Source organism: Nicotiana tomentosiformis, chromosome 9, assembly GCF_000390325.3.
Source record: "Nicotiana tomentosiformis chromosome 9, ASM39032v3, whole genome shotgun sequence".
Lineage (NCBI taxonomy): Eukaryota > Viridiplantae > Streptophyta > Magnoliopsida > Solanales > Solanaceae > Nicotiana > Nicotiana tomentosiformis.
In genome coordinates this window covers 43,116,300-43,131,936 of record NC_090820.1, presented here as the reverse complement: position 1 = coordinate 43,131,936, position 15,637 = coordinate 43,116,300, and positions in this window count along the sequence as shown.

Sequence of the window (15,637 nt, the reverse complement as noted above, 5' to 3'; positions counted from 1 at the left end):
TTAGTTGTGTGAGCATTTGCTTTTGGACTTATTTGTCTGGTAGTGTCCCTAGGATTGCGATTTATGGCTCTGTGAGTGGTTGGATGGCTATACGATGAGTATGATGTGACTGGGGGATATGCTGAAATGTATTTAATTAGACGAGAAGGGTTGTGTGGAATGTGAAAAGGACTATTGGGTGCTTGATTTCTATCTCGATGTGTTGTATAGTCTCGAGTTATGAGCGTGTTGAGGGATCTTTCATGTTGTCCAGTTATGGGATGAAATATATTCGTATGAATTGTTGACGAGTTCAGACTCGGGAAGATTAAGTGATTGAGTAGTAGTTGTGGTTGTGAAAGGGCATAGAGAGATGTCAGTTTGAGGCTAAGTTGGTGGGTCATCTCCTGCAGAACGTTCTGAGGTTGTGTGATCCTTATGATGTTTGTGTGGGGAGTTTCTTTCTACCAGTGGGTTACATATGTTGCAATTTGAGTTTGGATCGCTTGAGGAACTTTACTTGATCATCACAAGAATGAATGTGCATTTAGTAGAAGATTTGAGGTGTTTTATGATTAGTGCTACATGAGTTCATGAAGGATTTTGTTGAATTGTCGTACAGGATTATGGGACTAAGGGAGTAAGGGTATTGTGGGTTATCGAATATTGTGTTTTATGGCTTTGAGCCAAGTGGAGGAGTCTACTATCGACTAATGGATTGCATGGTTATGTGTTATATTAGTTTTGGCCTAAGGCATGCTTGTGGATCGGTTATGACTTGAAGAGGTTGATTTCGAGGGTGACTTGAGTAAGGAAATTTTTGGATGCATGATGTATTACACCTTATGGATATATGGAAGTCTTGGAATGGTTTAGGTTTCATGTTCCTGATAGAAGTAAAGTACTAAGAAAAGGGAGTCACTTGGTTGCATTAAGGTGTGGTTTATTTCGTTGGGTGTTGGTTTACTAATAGGGCACAGGTCGTTCTGCCCATTTGGGTGGTGCGTGTGAGACTAGAATTTGGTGTATGACTCTCGAGAATGGTTTTAATGAGTTCAAAATTCATATGTGGCATTTGAGGATTTTCCCCGAATTTGTATATGGGTAAGATCTGATATTTGTATTGGATGGTGTCGAGACTCGCGGCATTGCTATATCATTATGGACTCTACATTTCAATATCAGAAAGGTAAAAGGAACAGCTTTAAATTCACATAAGGTCTCTTCAGAGAGGGTATCTCGAATGTGGTATTTTAAGTGCTTAAAGGGGAATACGGCAGATTATGGACTTTTAGATAACATGGTTTCATGCTAGGATCTCTTGTGGTGAGTGTTGGTTAAGGATCATGTTGTTATATCAAGGAGAAGTGTTAACTTGAAGGCAGTTCAGAAGGAACTCGAAGAAATAGATCAGCTTGGTAATGGTTTAGATTGGCATGGTAATGGGAATGGTCGGTTCTTTTGGTTCTTATGATCTGGTAAGGCTTACCGGTGTTTTGTGGCAATATTCTTGAGTTTTGGTGACCTGTGCAACTTGGTTGATTTAGAGTAATTCGGTGTTGATGGCTTGGTTATCTGCAAATGGATTTCGAAGTATTCTCGATGATTTCTGCCACGACTTGAGATGGATATTTTCTACCGACATGAGGAGTATGTTGTGTATTATGCTTTTCTCCTAGATGGGATCGAGTGGAAGGTTTCTAGCAAATAGAGTATGTATTATGCTTATGACTAAGAGTCAATACAGGGGTACTCGTGTTTTTCTATGGTGGCATGATAGGGTTTTAGATGTTTAGAAGAAAGCTGAACTATTTAAATATCACTGAAGGTGAGTGTGCATTTTAAAAGACGCACTGTGTTTTGACTTACAGATGCTTCATTAGTATTGCGGTACTCGCCTGGTTGATTGACTGATGATGTTCAGATCTTGCTCTGTGGCACAAAAGGATTATGGAAGTAATTCTCGTAAGATGATTGTGCGTGAGAGATGTGTCGGTCATTTGAGTGATCGAGTTGGGATCGAATGTGGAGATTTTTTTGTATTCTCGTGATTTGGAGACAGGGAGCCTCAGAGGAAGATTGTTTCTTAGTCGCGGATTGTGAATATATGGCCAAAGTTAGTCAGCTAGGAATATGTGTTATGGTTAGGTTATTTTGGACTTTTTGAGGGTTATTTATCTATTTGAGGATTTTCGTAGTTGATTTGGGGGCCCATTAGTAGGCCTAATGAGGATGTGTATTCTATACTAGGTCAGGTTATTTGACTCATCACTACTATTGTTGAGGAGTATGTCATTCGGTTAGCGTTGATCTTGTTCATGCTCTGATATATGTTCTATGTGTTACTCTTCTATGATACGATGGGTGGTGATCGGTTGGGTATCAACACACATGGTTCATTCTGTCTGGGTCTTGTGGCGAAATCTGAGCAAGATGGTTCTTGGGGCATTGAATGGTTGATTGCGCCTTGGTTATGGTCTTTTCGGGTTGTAGTATATTGTGCTATTCGTTTCTCCATGGTCATGGTCATGGTCATGCACTTCGTGTATTGGATGTTGATTTGCGTATGGTTGTTGATTTTGAGTATTATGACTCGAGGTATTTTATGTGGACACATGTTTGGATTGGGTCATGCATTGCAGGCAGAGTTATGTTGGGTTATGATCCTTTGGGTTGATTTTGTATATCCTCATTCTCCTTATGTGATAGATTTACAGTGTTGTGCTCGTAGTGGCACTTGTTGAGCTTGCGGGACGGTTCTCCCATTTGAGTCATTTTTCATGTTTGAGTACATTTGAGTTGTTGCTTATTGGTGCACGGATTGCACGGTTTGTGGCTTTAAGTTTTACTAGTGTAGCATGTCAGTAGAGCAACTGTAATTGATAGGATGAGGTCATTGGACCTGGAATAGGTGCTATTGGATTTGATTACGGTATATTTGGAAGGATAGTGTAACTAATCGGCTTAGAATTTGGCTATGGTTCTTGTTGGATGAGAGTGAGCTCCATGACTTGTTGATCAGATGAGTGGTTATGAGTTTCTGCATGTTTCATTCACCATTGGCATTGTAATAAGGTTTGGAAAAAGGTTTTAGTTGATATGAGGTTTGTTACCGGTACCGGGTTTGTTTTTGGGAAGCTATTTTAGTCAGAAGTTATTACTGTGAGTATCTGCGTTATGTGGTATATCATGTTATTACATCTTGGGTTATGATTATGGCTTGGTACAACTTGTTCAGACTTATACAACGTGTAGATGCGAGTTTCAGGTCTTGTAATGAATTCCGGATATTGGAAATTGGGTTCCAAGGTTTATGGACTAAAGTTGAAGGAAGAATCTTCAGTTATGCAGAGTTGACCGACTTTATGGAGTGGGTTGACGTGGGATCACCCCCGGGTATGTGCATGGTATGGTAACACAGTGATTTGATGGCTTTCGAACGACTCTTGGCACATTTGAGGACGAACGTACGTTTAAGTGGGGGAGAATGTAACGATCCGACAGGTCATTTTGAGCATTTGCATTGCGTTCGATGGTTCGAGAGCATGAGTAGCTTAGTATGATGTATTATGACTTGCGTGTATCATCAGTTTTTATTTTTGGGTAATTCAGAATTGATTTGGAAGAATAATTCTCATTTTAGAAGCTATAAGTTGGAAGAGTTGACCAAGTTTGACTTTTATGTATTTGAACCTGGATCGGAGTTTTGATGGTTCCGTTAGGTCCGAATAGTGATTTTGGACTTGTGTGTATGCCAAGATTTGCATTTGGATGTTCCTAGAAGGTTTCAACACTATTTGGCGAAAGATGGCAATTTGAAGCCTTGGAAAGTTCATGGGTTTGACCGTGAGTTGACTTCGGTGTTATCGAGGTCGGATTGTTGTTTCGGGAGTTGGAATAGGTTCTATATGTCATTTTGAACTTGTATGCAAAATTTGGATTCATTCCAAATAGATTAGGCTTGAATCGGACGCTTGGTTCGAAGTTTGAAGTTTATGAACTTAAGAGACTGATCTTGATCAACGATTAGTAGTTTTTATGTTATTATGTGTGATTTCAAGCCATGAGTAGATTCGTAATATGTTTTGGGACTAGTTGGTATCTTTGGACGGGGTCCCGATGGGCTCGGGTGAGTTTCATGGTGATTTCGGACCATTTCTAGGTGTCACGATCCCAATTTCCCTCCGCAGGATGTCGTGACGGCACATAGTGTCTAAGACTATATAAGCCCAACATACATGCAGAATTTAATTAAGAATTGATAAAAACCTTCAAATAACTCAACAACTATCATATAAAGAAACTCTGTACCTCAACAGAACACAGCTCCCCAAAAATCTGGCGAATACAAGTCACAAGCTCTACAAGAAAGTACTGAACATCCCTATACAACAAAATGGAAAGAAAATGAAATATACTAGACAGAGGGTGACTTTGAGGCCTGCGAACGCCGACAGGTGTACCTTGAAGTATCTGAATCTAAACTCAACTCACTAGTGCTTGGACTGATAAGAGGTACATATATCTGCACAAAAGGATGTGCATAAGCGTAGCATGAGTACATCGAACGGTACCCAGTAAGTACCAAGCCTAACCTAGGTAAAGTAGTGACGAGGTCAGGTCAAGGCCCTACTAGAATAAATAAGAAAACTGAACAAGTATATGACAGTGTAAAAATTATAAACAATGGAAATGAAACAATAAAAAATATGCCATGAATAGCTACACTAAACTAAGGCAAATAAGGCATCACGTAAGAAAACAAAGAATACTATGCAAAGCAAAACAAAGCAACCAAAACAACATGTGATATAATAGAAAAGTATCAACAAGAATCACTACCGAGGTACCTCCTCGTAGTCACATATCACAAAACAATTCATAATCCGTGGGAGCCTTACATTTAGTTTTGAAAATTATTTTTTCCAAAATAGCTTCCCGCGTTTTAGCCCACCTTATCACACAATGTGGCTTCAAGTAGTTACCCTACTAACAACACGCGTATCAAGCCCACATTATCTCCCTGCATGCATTTAAACCCCAATCTTTATACCACCGCATGCATATCAATATTACAACGTATCAAAAATCGCAACTTAAGTGCCCAATATCACAAATTGCCAAAGAAGTCAACAAAAATGAAGTTTCCACAATAAATAGCCCATGGCTCAACCACAATATGCACAAGAGTCTCAACAATAAGGACCGGAGGTATATAACTCAACAACAATAGTATTTCACAACTTAACAACTTTTCCTCAATGTGAATCACGGACTTTATAACTCAATACCAATTTCAACAACAAGATATTCCAAGAAATAACAATTTCAAGTAAGGAACTCAACGGTTAAATAATGAATAAGGAATAGAGGAAACAATAATTCAACTAGGCATGTAAGGGCAAATAACAAGTAAGAGGTAAGACAAGCAAAACATGTGAAGATAGACTAAAGATGATGAATATAACATATTATGGTAACTCAATTAAAGGCGTGAAAATAATCTACATAGCTAGAACCGGTCTATTACCATATTTAGCCCGTGTACACACTCGTCACTTTGCGTACACGACTTCTACATATCGAAATTAACACAAAACAACACCAATTCTAAGGGGTATTCCCCCACACAAAGTTAGGCAAGACACCTACTTCAAAATATGCTACCCAATCCACTAGTAAGCCTTTCACTCTATTATCCAACTCTGAACGGCTCGAATCTAGCAAAAAAACTTCATACCATAAATATAAACTATAGGAAACTATTCCGAACAATAAAGTTACGATCTTTAAAGAGAAATAAAAAGGCAACTCAAAAAGTCAACCCTGGGCCTGCACCTCAGAACCCGACCAAAATTACAAAATCCGAACACCCATTTGATAACGAGTCTAACCATACAAGAATTACTCAAATCCGACTTCAAATCGCCTTTCAAATCCCCAAAAGTTAGTCTAAGAAGTTTTCACAATTGTTTCCCTAATTTCCAACTCAAATCACTAATTAAATGATGAAACTAACAATGGATTCGTGTAATATAGCCAAAACCGAGTTACAATCTCTTACCCCGATGATTTTCTTGAAAATCCCTCAGACAATCGCCACAAACCGGGCTCTTTATGTCCAAAAATAAAAATGAGATAAAACCCTCGATCTAAGCCCTTTTTTGCCCAGTGATTTTGCATCTGCGGGTTTATTGCCGCACCTGTAGAAAATCCATCGCAGGTGTAGTTCCAACTAATGCCACGAAACTTTGCTTCTGCAGACCGATGGCTTGTGCCTATGAGCCTGCTTCTGCGAAGACTAGACCGCACCTGCGGTCTTGCACAAGACCTTCACAAATTTCACTTCTGCGGAAGAAATGTTTGCACCTGCAGAGGTGCACCTGTGAACCCGGATCTGGGCTGCCCCTTTTGGCTTCTGCACTTCACCACTCGCACCAGCGAGTCTGCATCTACGTCCATTCCCACCGCAGGTGTGATGACACCAGAATAGCTGATGTTTTAGCAAAAATGATAAAGTCCAAATTGGTTCTGAATTCAATCTGAATCACACCCGGGGCCCCCGTCCGAATATACCAACAAGTTTCAAAACACATAACTGACCTACTCGATGCCAAAAATCACATCAAACAACATCGATTCAATGAATCGCAACCCAATTCAAGCCTATTGTAACTATGAACATTCGACTTCCAAAACTAACGCCGAATCATACCAAAATAACTCCGATTAACCTCAGAGTTTGCACACAAGTCATAAATGACATGACAGACCTATTCCAACTTCCGGAATCAGAATCCGACCCCGATATCAATAAAGCTAACTCCCTGTCAAACTTCTCAACCTTCCAAACCTTCAACTTTCTAATTTTCACCAATTCAAGCTGAAATGACCAACGGACCTCCAAGTCAACATCCGGATACGCTCCTCAGTCCAAAATCACCACATGGAGCTATTGGAACCGTCAAAACTCCATTCTAGAGTCATCTACACAAAAGTCAAACTACGGTCAACTCTTTCAACTTAAGCCTCCGACTTAGGGACTATGTGTCCCATTTCACTCTGAAACTTACCTGAACCAAAATGAAACACCCCCGACAAGTCACATTACCGTGATACAACATAGAGGAGAAAATAAATAGGGGATCAGGGCTAAAATACTCAAAATGACCGACCAGTTAGTTACACTAGGCCCTTTTTAGTTGTAGGTGTTTTGCTAAAGGGGTGTGCATCACGATCTTGGACTTTGGGTCACGTTCGCGAAGAGGAAATTGCTGTTTGGGCATTGTGAATCATGATCGTGAAAGCCATTATCACAATCGCGTAGAGGAATTTTTCTTGTCAAAAGACTGATTTTGAAAGCTTATATATTGCAATCTATGAAGAATTTAGAGATGATCCAAAAATGAAAGTTGTAGCCCTTTTGTATCTAACTTTCAGAAAATCAAATTGTTTTTCATTTATAGTTGCATACAAAAGGTTATAGCCATTATACTAGATTCTATCTGGAAGTGTTGGGCAAGCTTGTTGGAATTTGTTCATCGCGATAGCAGAGACATGGTCGCGATCGCGAAGGGTAAAACCTGTGCTAGAATTGTTTTTGAATTGCGATCACAAGGTTGGAGACAGGGATCGGGAAGAAGGACCACGTGTAGTGCATTAAAACATCCAATTTCGGGGTTTTGAGTTCATTTTCTCCACTTTTTTATTTCTTGGAGCACAAGTAAGGCGATTTTGGAAGAGATAAACACCCAAATCATGAGGGTAGGTAATTTTGTCTTTGTTTTAATTATGTTTTTTATTTTTCGTGGACTATTACACCTAAATCAAGGATTTGAAGGGAATAAATTCGGACTTTTTTACTTGAACTTAAGAGAATGAATTTTGGGGTTTTGAACATGAAATTGAGGTCGGAGTATTTGATTGACTTTGAGTATTTGATTAAAGATTCGACCTTTATCACTTGGGTTTGTTTTCCAAGGCACTATTTGATATTTTTGAGTTGGTTTTGGCTAGTTTCGAGTCGTTCGGAGGCTAATTTATTTGGTTTGGCATTTTTAGAGTATCGGTTGGTCTGCTCGGTATTTGATTTGGCTTGCTTGTGGTAAGTATTTTATCTAAATTTGGTTGAGGCACTAGTTTCCTTAATTATTCGTGATAGCTACGTACTATGGATGCGCATATGTGTGGGGTTTGAGCCCATATTACCGTGGTATTTATCCATGCTCGGGGTAGTGCTTAGGATATTATATGCCTAGAATTGACTATTAAGATTTAAGTTATAATGTCTCTCATATTTGTAAAATTTGTTGGAAACTATTTTATCCATGTTTGAGGTTACGAAAAGGCTAATTCCCTGAATAAACTTGGTAATTGCTATTTCTGTGATGAAATTGCCGATTTGAGCTATGATAGCACATTGTGCACATGCCTACAATTTAGCATGTTATTATACAAGTCCAGGAACATAAAATCGGATATTTATTCATCATATACATGTGTTCATGTTTACTTGCTTCTGTATGATATGATTTGGACTGGATGCATGTGACCACGCCAAGCGGATTGTGTTATTATGCATATGACAACGTCGGGCGGATTGTGTTGTTATGCATGTGACCACGTCGAGAGAATTGTGTTGTTATGTTTGTGACCACGTCGGGCGGATTATGATATTGTGCATGTGACCACGCAGGCGGATTGTGATATTTGCACATGAGTTATCCGTGTAGCACGTGAGTTATTCATGCGGGTTGATATTATTATTAGCACACGAGTTGTCCGTGCAGCATGTGAATACGGATCCATCCCTCTAGGGTCACCCTCTTATGTTTCTCTCTGGATGGTGTATACGCGGATTGTGAGAAATCGATGGGTTTCTAGTTGATGTGAGCTCTCGGAGAACTGGTTACTATTATTTGGATTGGGATTCATGCCATAATAGACCTTATTGTCTCATTTTTTATTTGATCGGGTTGCGTGCAACATCGTGCTAATATTTTGTTATTGGACTTCATCTTTACTTTGCAATTTCCTTAACTGTTTACCTAATTTACTTGCATATCTTCCTTATATGCTGGACTAGTTACTGAACAAAACACTTTAAAACAAAGAATGTATATTATCAAGGTGGTTTTACCTGAGAATTCCTTATTTGATCAATTACTTGTTCTATACTTGTTGAAACTATTAATTGTACAGGTGATAGCGAGTATCATTTATAATTTTTGTTTATAATATCGCGTCGAGGTTAGTTATGATACTTATTGAGTATATGGGGTCGGTTATACTCATACTACACTTCTGGATCTTGCGTGCAGATCTTGGAGCCGATATTATTGTGTATGGTGGGAGCCGGCATTGGAAGCGTACCTAATTTCCGAACATAGCTACCACTTGTTCTTGGTAGTTTAGATTTGAGTTCTGTTTATGTATATTTCAATGAGATGTTGTAAATATTATTTCATACCAGCCTTGTAAATATAAAGTCTTAGTGGCCCATGACTTATACTATCAATCCTTGGGGAGTTGTATAAATTCAATTATCTTACTTTTTGACTCTTATCATTATCATTAATTTGTGTCACTGTTATTTGGCTTACCTAGCGGGTTGAGTTAGGTGCTATCACGGCTAGTTGGATTTTGGATCATGAAAGAAGGAAAGGTAATGTCTTTAGCTTCTTTGTTAGAGTAAGTGAGCAAGTTTTGAAAAAATACTTGGTACTTTGAGTTGAGTCTTGAGGCTAGGATGTTATGATAGGGTGCTTAGTCTGGTATGAATATTCTTGTCATGATGAGTTAGGAGAGTTGTTTGAAAAAAGTCAGCTCTATTTGAAGTGTAGTTTGACTGAAGGATGAGCAATGGTTTAAGTGTGGGATTTTGATGGTAGGCTATTAACCCATATTTTAACTACATTTTACACTCTAATTACTGTATATTATATGTTTATGAGCTTAATTGACAATAATTTATACTTATTACATGTGTTATACTTTTTACGAGATAATTCCGTATTGGGAAGTAATTCTGGAGCTAAAATGGATAATTTGGAGCTTTGAAATCTGAGTAGAAGCCTAAAAATTTAAATTGGTATCGCGTTTGGGAGTCAAGGACCAAGTCCCGATGTAAAAATATTTAAAATAAATTGACTCTGAGAAATTTGCACTGTCGCGCCACATGAGGTGCCGCGTGGCGCAATGCGGCAGTGTAGAGGTGAACTTCTGATTAAAAAATCAACTCTCTAAAAAAGTGCACTAGTGCAGCGCACGGCGCGGTACTTTTGTAATTTTTTGCCCAACTTTTCCTACTTTGACTCAAAGAGGGTAGTTTGGTCCGTGCCTATTTCTACATGGTATAAATACACTAAAAATATAATTTTTAAAGGACTTTTAACCTTGAGAGCTTTGGAGAGAATTAGAGGTTTCTAGGCACAAGATTTCATCATCTTTCCACCAATTCATTACGGGAGTTTGGATTTTAACAATGGATTAATATTTTCTTATTCTTTAACTCTATTTGTGATGACTTCCTCCATGATTATGGAGTAGTTTTCCTTAGGGTTTGACATGATTTGGTGACTTCATTGTTATCTATGAATTTTATTATTGTTTGATTGCTTGAATTTGTTGGAGGAGTTTTAACTCTAGTTATGATTTTATTCATTATTGTGTTTAATTGGAAGAGGAACATAATATTGAATATTATTGCAGCGCATTCCTTAATTTATTTCGGCGCTTTTTTAAAGTAATCGAAAGAGTTTTGTGATCAATCGTTTGAATTAAAATTGAGAAATACTCACGAGAAGCTTCTCTTAGATTATTCTTACCAATAGTTCTTACAAGTTTCACCGCACTTCATATTAGCTTATTTGAATGGTTTAGGTTTAATCGAGAGAGGAACCTGAATAAGAATAATAGGATAATAACATGTTGAATTCGTGGGAATCAATATAACATTAAGAGTGAAATTTAACAGTGTCAATTCCAGGATAACAATCTTGCACCTATCATGTCATGTCCTTATTTCTCACACTGATAACAAACCAACTCTGCTAATCTCCAATTCATCACGATCAATTGTCATTTACTTTTGATAGTGAATTATGGTTCATAATCATTCCCAATCAATGTGTTAAACATTCTGGATAGCATTTAACTAAAAATTACTTGAACATTGTTTAGTCCAATCCATGTGGAGACGCTACTCTCTATACTATCTTTGATGTAGCACGAGCTTATTTTTTATAGTGTGCTTTACGCACGTCAGCCGATTACCTTATTTATGAATCGTGCACCTTATTGTTGACATCTGATGTCAGTTGATCGCTCCTTTGATATTTTTCTATTATTATACATGTTATAGTGTTGCATGTTATATATAAAGTAAGTATATGTTGACTTAATAACCTTGTCACTACTTCACTGAGGTTAGTTAAGATACTTACTGAGTATATGGAGTCGGTTGTACTCATACTACACTTCTGCACGTTGCGTGCAGATTTAGGAGCTGGGTTGTTGTGGATGACGAAAGCTAGCACTGAAGATGTACCAGCTTTCCAAATACAAGCTACCACTTGTTCACGACAGTTTAGGACTTGTAATTCTGTTATATTTATTCCAAACAGATAATTTAATCCTTCTTCATATCAGTGTTGTATTCCTATCTTAGACTCTCATGATGACTAGACGTACTATCCGTCTTTGGGATAGTTGTATTGATTTCTCATTCTTATCTTATTATTATTTGATGATTTTCGGTTTGACTTGTGTTATATGTTAGTTAGTTTACCTATCAAGTTGGGTTATGTTCCCTCACTTGGTGGGGGTGATCGATACTGCAACAAACAATTAAGGCGTGGACCAACATGTTCTACCTTAATAATTAAGGTAACTAACTAACCATACAACAGAAGACAACATTTATAGCTTCATATCTGGTTTCAGAACTGATCTGTACAATACATTCTTACTCATTGATACATTCATTACCTGCCAACATAAATAAGTTCTTGTACGATAGAAGCTCTGCTGTCATTGCTGGCAAATGTAAAGAGAATTTCTCATTATGAATAATCATAAACTTTAAGACACAAGATGATAACAAATTGCATTTGATGCCTCCTCAACAGACTTTTCTCATTTATCCTTTTACTACTCCCTCTGGTTTTGCCACACTCATTCCAAAAAAGTCATTTAATACCATTGATAATTAGATTATTCGACTAATTATAATTTTTCAAAGAATTTATACTATCATTTATTAGAAAAAGAGTCTAACAATAATAACTATGCTTCAGTTTCAAATAAGTTGGGATCAATTATATGACTAACCATGTCGTACCATGAAAGAACTCAGACCAATATAAAGGTCTATTGGAGTAAAGGTGGATGTGAAAATTGTAACTAATACCTTCTGGTTTCAAAAAACAACACTTATATATTTTGGACTAAATTAGTTTGACTAAATTAAGCAACACTTATTTCTGACCGGAGGAAGTATATATTATTCCACTTGTTACAAACTTCCCTTGTAAGTTTCCAGGGCACGCCAATAGAAACAAAGTTGATGCATGCATGATCTCAGATGTAATTCTTGCGCTTGGAGGTCTAAATTTTACCAACTACCTAGAATTGGGATTAGGTATGTAATATTTATCTCATAATTAATTATAACTGGCACCTTATATATTCCGATGTCAGATGAATTTGACCCAAATAAACTTTGAACGAGTTAGCTAGCGTTTGGCCATAGATATCCAAATTTGTTTTAAAAAAAATTTGATTTGGGTGAAGTTTGATTTGAAGATGAAAATCTGTTTGGACATTATTTTTTTAAAACATTTTTCACTTTCTTTCTTTTTTGAAAAAATATGAAACGTGACTTATACCCATAAGTTTTATAAACTATTAAAAATACCCAATAATACCAAACAAACAAACTTGTTAATCTTGTATATGAAGAACTTCCATTGATGTCATTCATTATCATTATCACAAATCATAGTCCTAAACATAGATAAGTTTGGCACAAAATCATTATTTTCGTAATTAGCGATAATACACTATCCTAAAATCATAACCTAATATTTTAATATCAACGGTTAATAACGCAATCACTAGCTACTACAATTTGTCAAATTGCAATAATATTACAAGATTCATCAGTCCCAAAAAAATGATAGTAACTAGCTTGAGATTAGTTGGGTAATAATAGATGGTGCGCTTTTTTATAAAATATAAAAGTTTAGGGTAATTTTTGAAATTGTTAAAAAATTCGACGGTAATATTTGGAGCCAAAGCAAGTGTAGAGCTAGTTTTGGGATTCAAAATTTGCTAAAATATTTATAAAATCTATAAACAAACAGGTTTTGCCAAAAACAATTTGAAAAAAACTTAACAAAATCGATGGTCAAACGGGAGTTTAATCATCACTCGTTTATTGACTTACACTCAACGCAATTCAAACCATACATTCAAACTTGATATCAACTCACTCATTTAAACCGTTCAAACTTGAGATGATGGGCAAATGCTGGACCGACCAGATTTGGCATGGAAATGTTAAGGCATTTTTATTGAGAAAATGATGGTTCGACAAAATAGCGTTCCTTGTGGGTTGTGTGGCATGTGAGCTTTAAGTAGCTAAGGATGTGTGGGTCATTTCATGTGTGCCAATTTCAATAACTACTGAAGTTGACATTACGGAGAAACAGTTTTAGCTAGCGTTCCGACATAGATAGTTATTGAAATTTAAAAAAAAAAGTTTTTAAGTTGTGTTAAAAAATAATTTTTAAAAGTTAAAGTTGTGTTTGGACATGCATTTTATTTGGAAAAAAATTAAAGTTTGGTGACTGGAAGAAAAATTATCACCCAAAAACTACCCTAAATCAGTTTTTCGGAACTTGAAAATATTTGAAATTATTTTTTCCAAATATAATCATATTTCATAAAAAAATAATGTTTTCAAAATTTGTTTGAAAAAATGAAGCCAAAATCTAATGGTATGAACTAGACAGCTAACTCCTTCAACAACTATCAAGGAGGGTAACAAAACTAAAACTTTGAAAAATTGTTTTTGTGGCTTTACTATGAGAAATTATGAATACTCCATGTTTCATTATGATATGAACTATAGATACCTAACTCCTTCAACAACTTTCCTAATGGTTATTCAGCTAAGGAAAATGGGAATCAGTGGAACTACGTACATAAAATAAACTTGTAATTTCTCTGAATATTCATAAATTTAACTCTGTCATACTTTTCACTTTGATACACAGCTTGGATTATAATTATCATTAGTGAACATTAATACTGAAAGTCGCCTTAAATTGTACATTTATCACGAATTGAAATTCTATAGTTGAGCATCTGTTCCTTGTGGATTGAAAGCTTTATTTGTTGTAATATGACAATAGACAAGCAACAAGTAGTGGAGGAAAAGAGAACATAATGATAGAAATACACAGATATATTATGTGATGCATATAAAGAGAGAAGAAAAGATATACTAGATACAAATTAAAGGGCAAAAAGGTTTATATAGGTGGTTGCTTTAAATGCAAAACAGCTTTGATTTTGAACTTTTTCTGTTGGCAATAGCATATACATACAATACAATAAAGGATGGATAATGATGAGACTTTCGGAGTTGTTATAATAAGCCAAGGAAAATTCCATTCTTCTGGACATGTTTTGTCTCACCCCCACCGTCTCCCGTTTTTGACATATGGATCGCAAGGAGAAAAAAAAATGTGATTGAATTTTGAATTATGTTATTTAGGAATTACAGTATCATCATCACCGAAAATACAGAGATGGACAATTCTTGAATTAAGAATCTCTTAAATATTTATATGGGAAGAGAAAATAATTGTGAGGAAGATTAGTAACACATGCTTTGATACTATTTAATAAAAATTTCTGTAAAAAAAAAAAGAAGAAAAATCTCACGTCCTAATGAAATTGTAATGACTATTTTGTGTATGATATATTTTTGACTTACTGCCCCAGGAACATTTTTACAGGCTGCAGGAATGGGGACTCTTTTTCTAATACTTTTAGAATATTTTCGTAGAATGTAGATTTGTCAGCCATGCTCATGCGTAATGAAGTTGCTATGGTCAATTTTGTCATTATGAAGTTTATGCATGCCACAAAGTGCTCCATCACCACTGAATAAAGGGCAAATACATATATTCTTTTTTGTCTTTTTGCCTTTTTTTCTCCAAGTGAGCCTCGTAGGGTAGCAGGTAAAATTTAGCTTACACCTAATAAATAAATATATATTACGTCCGTTTCAATTTATGTGAACTTATTTTATTTTTAGTTCGTGCCAAAAAGAATGACTTCTTTCCTTATTTGAAAATAATTTACCTTTATGCAATAATTTATAGCCACACAAAATATATATGCCTTATTTTACACCACAAGTTCAAAAGTCGTTTCTCTTTTCTTAAATTTCGTGTCCGTCAAATAGGTTCACATAAATTGAAACGGAGAAAGTAATACTTACATGTCTTAACATATATAATTATTATTAAATAATACTCCATATGTTCCACTTTATGTGAACTTATTTCCTTTTTGGTTCGTTCAAAAAAGAATGACCCCTTTCTAAATTTGAAAACAATTTTGCTTAAATTTACAATTCTACCCT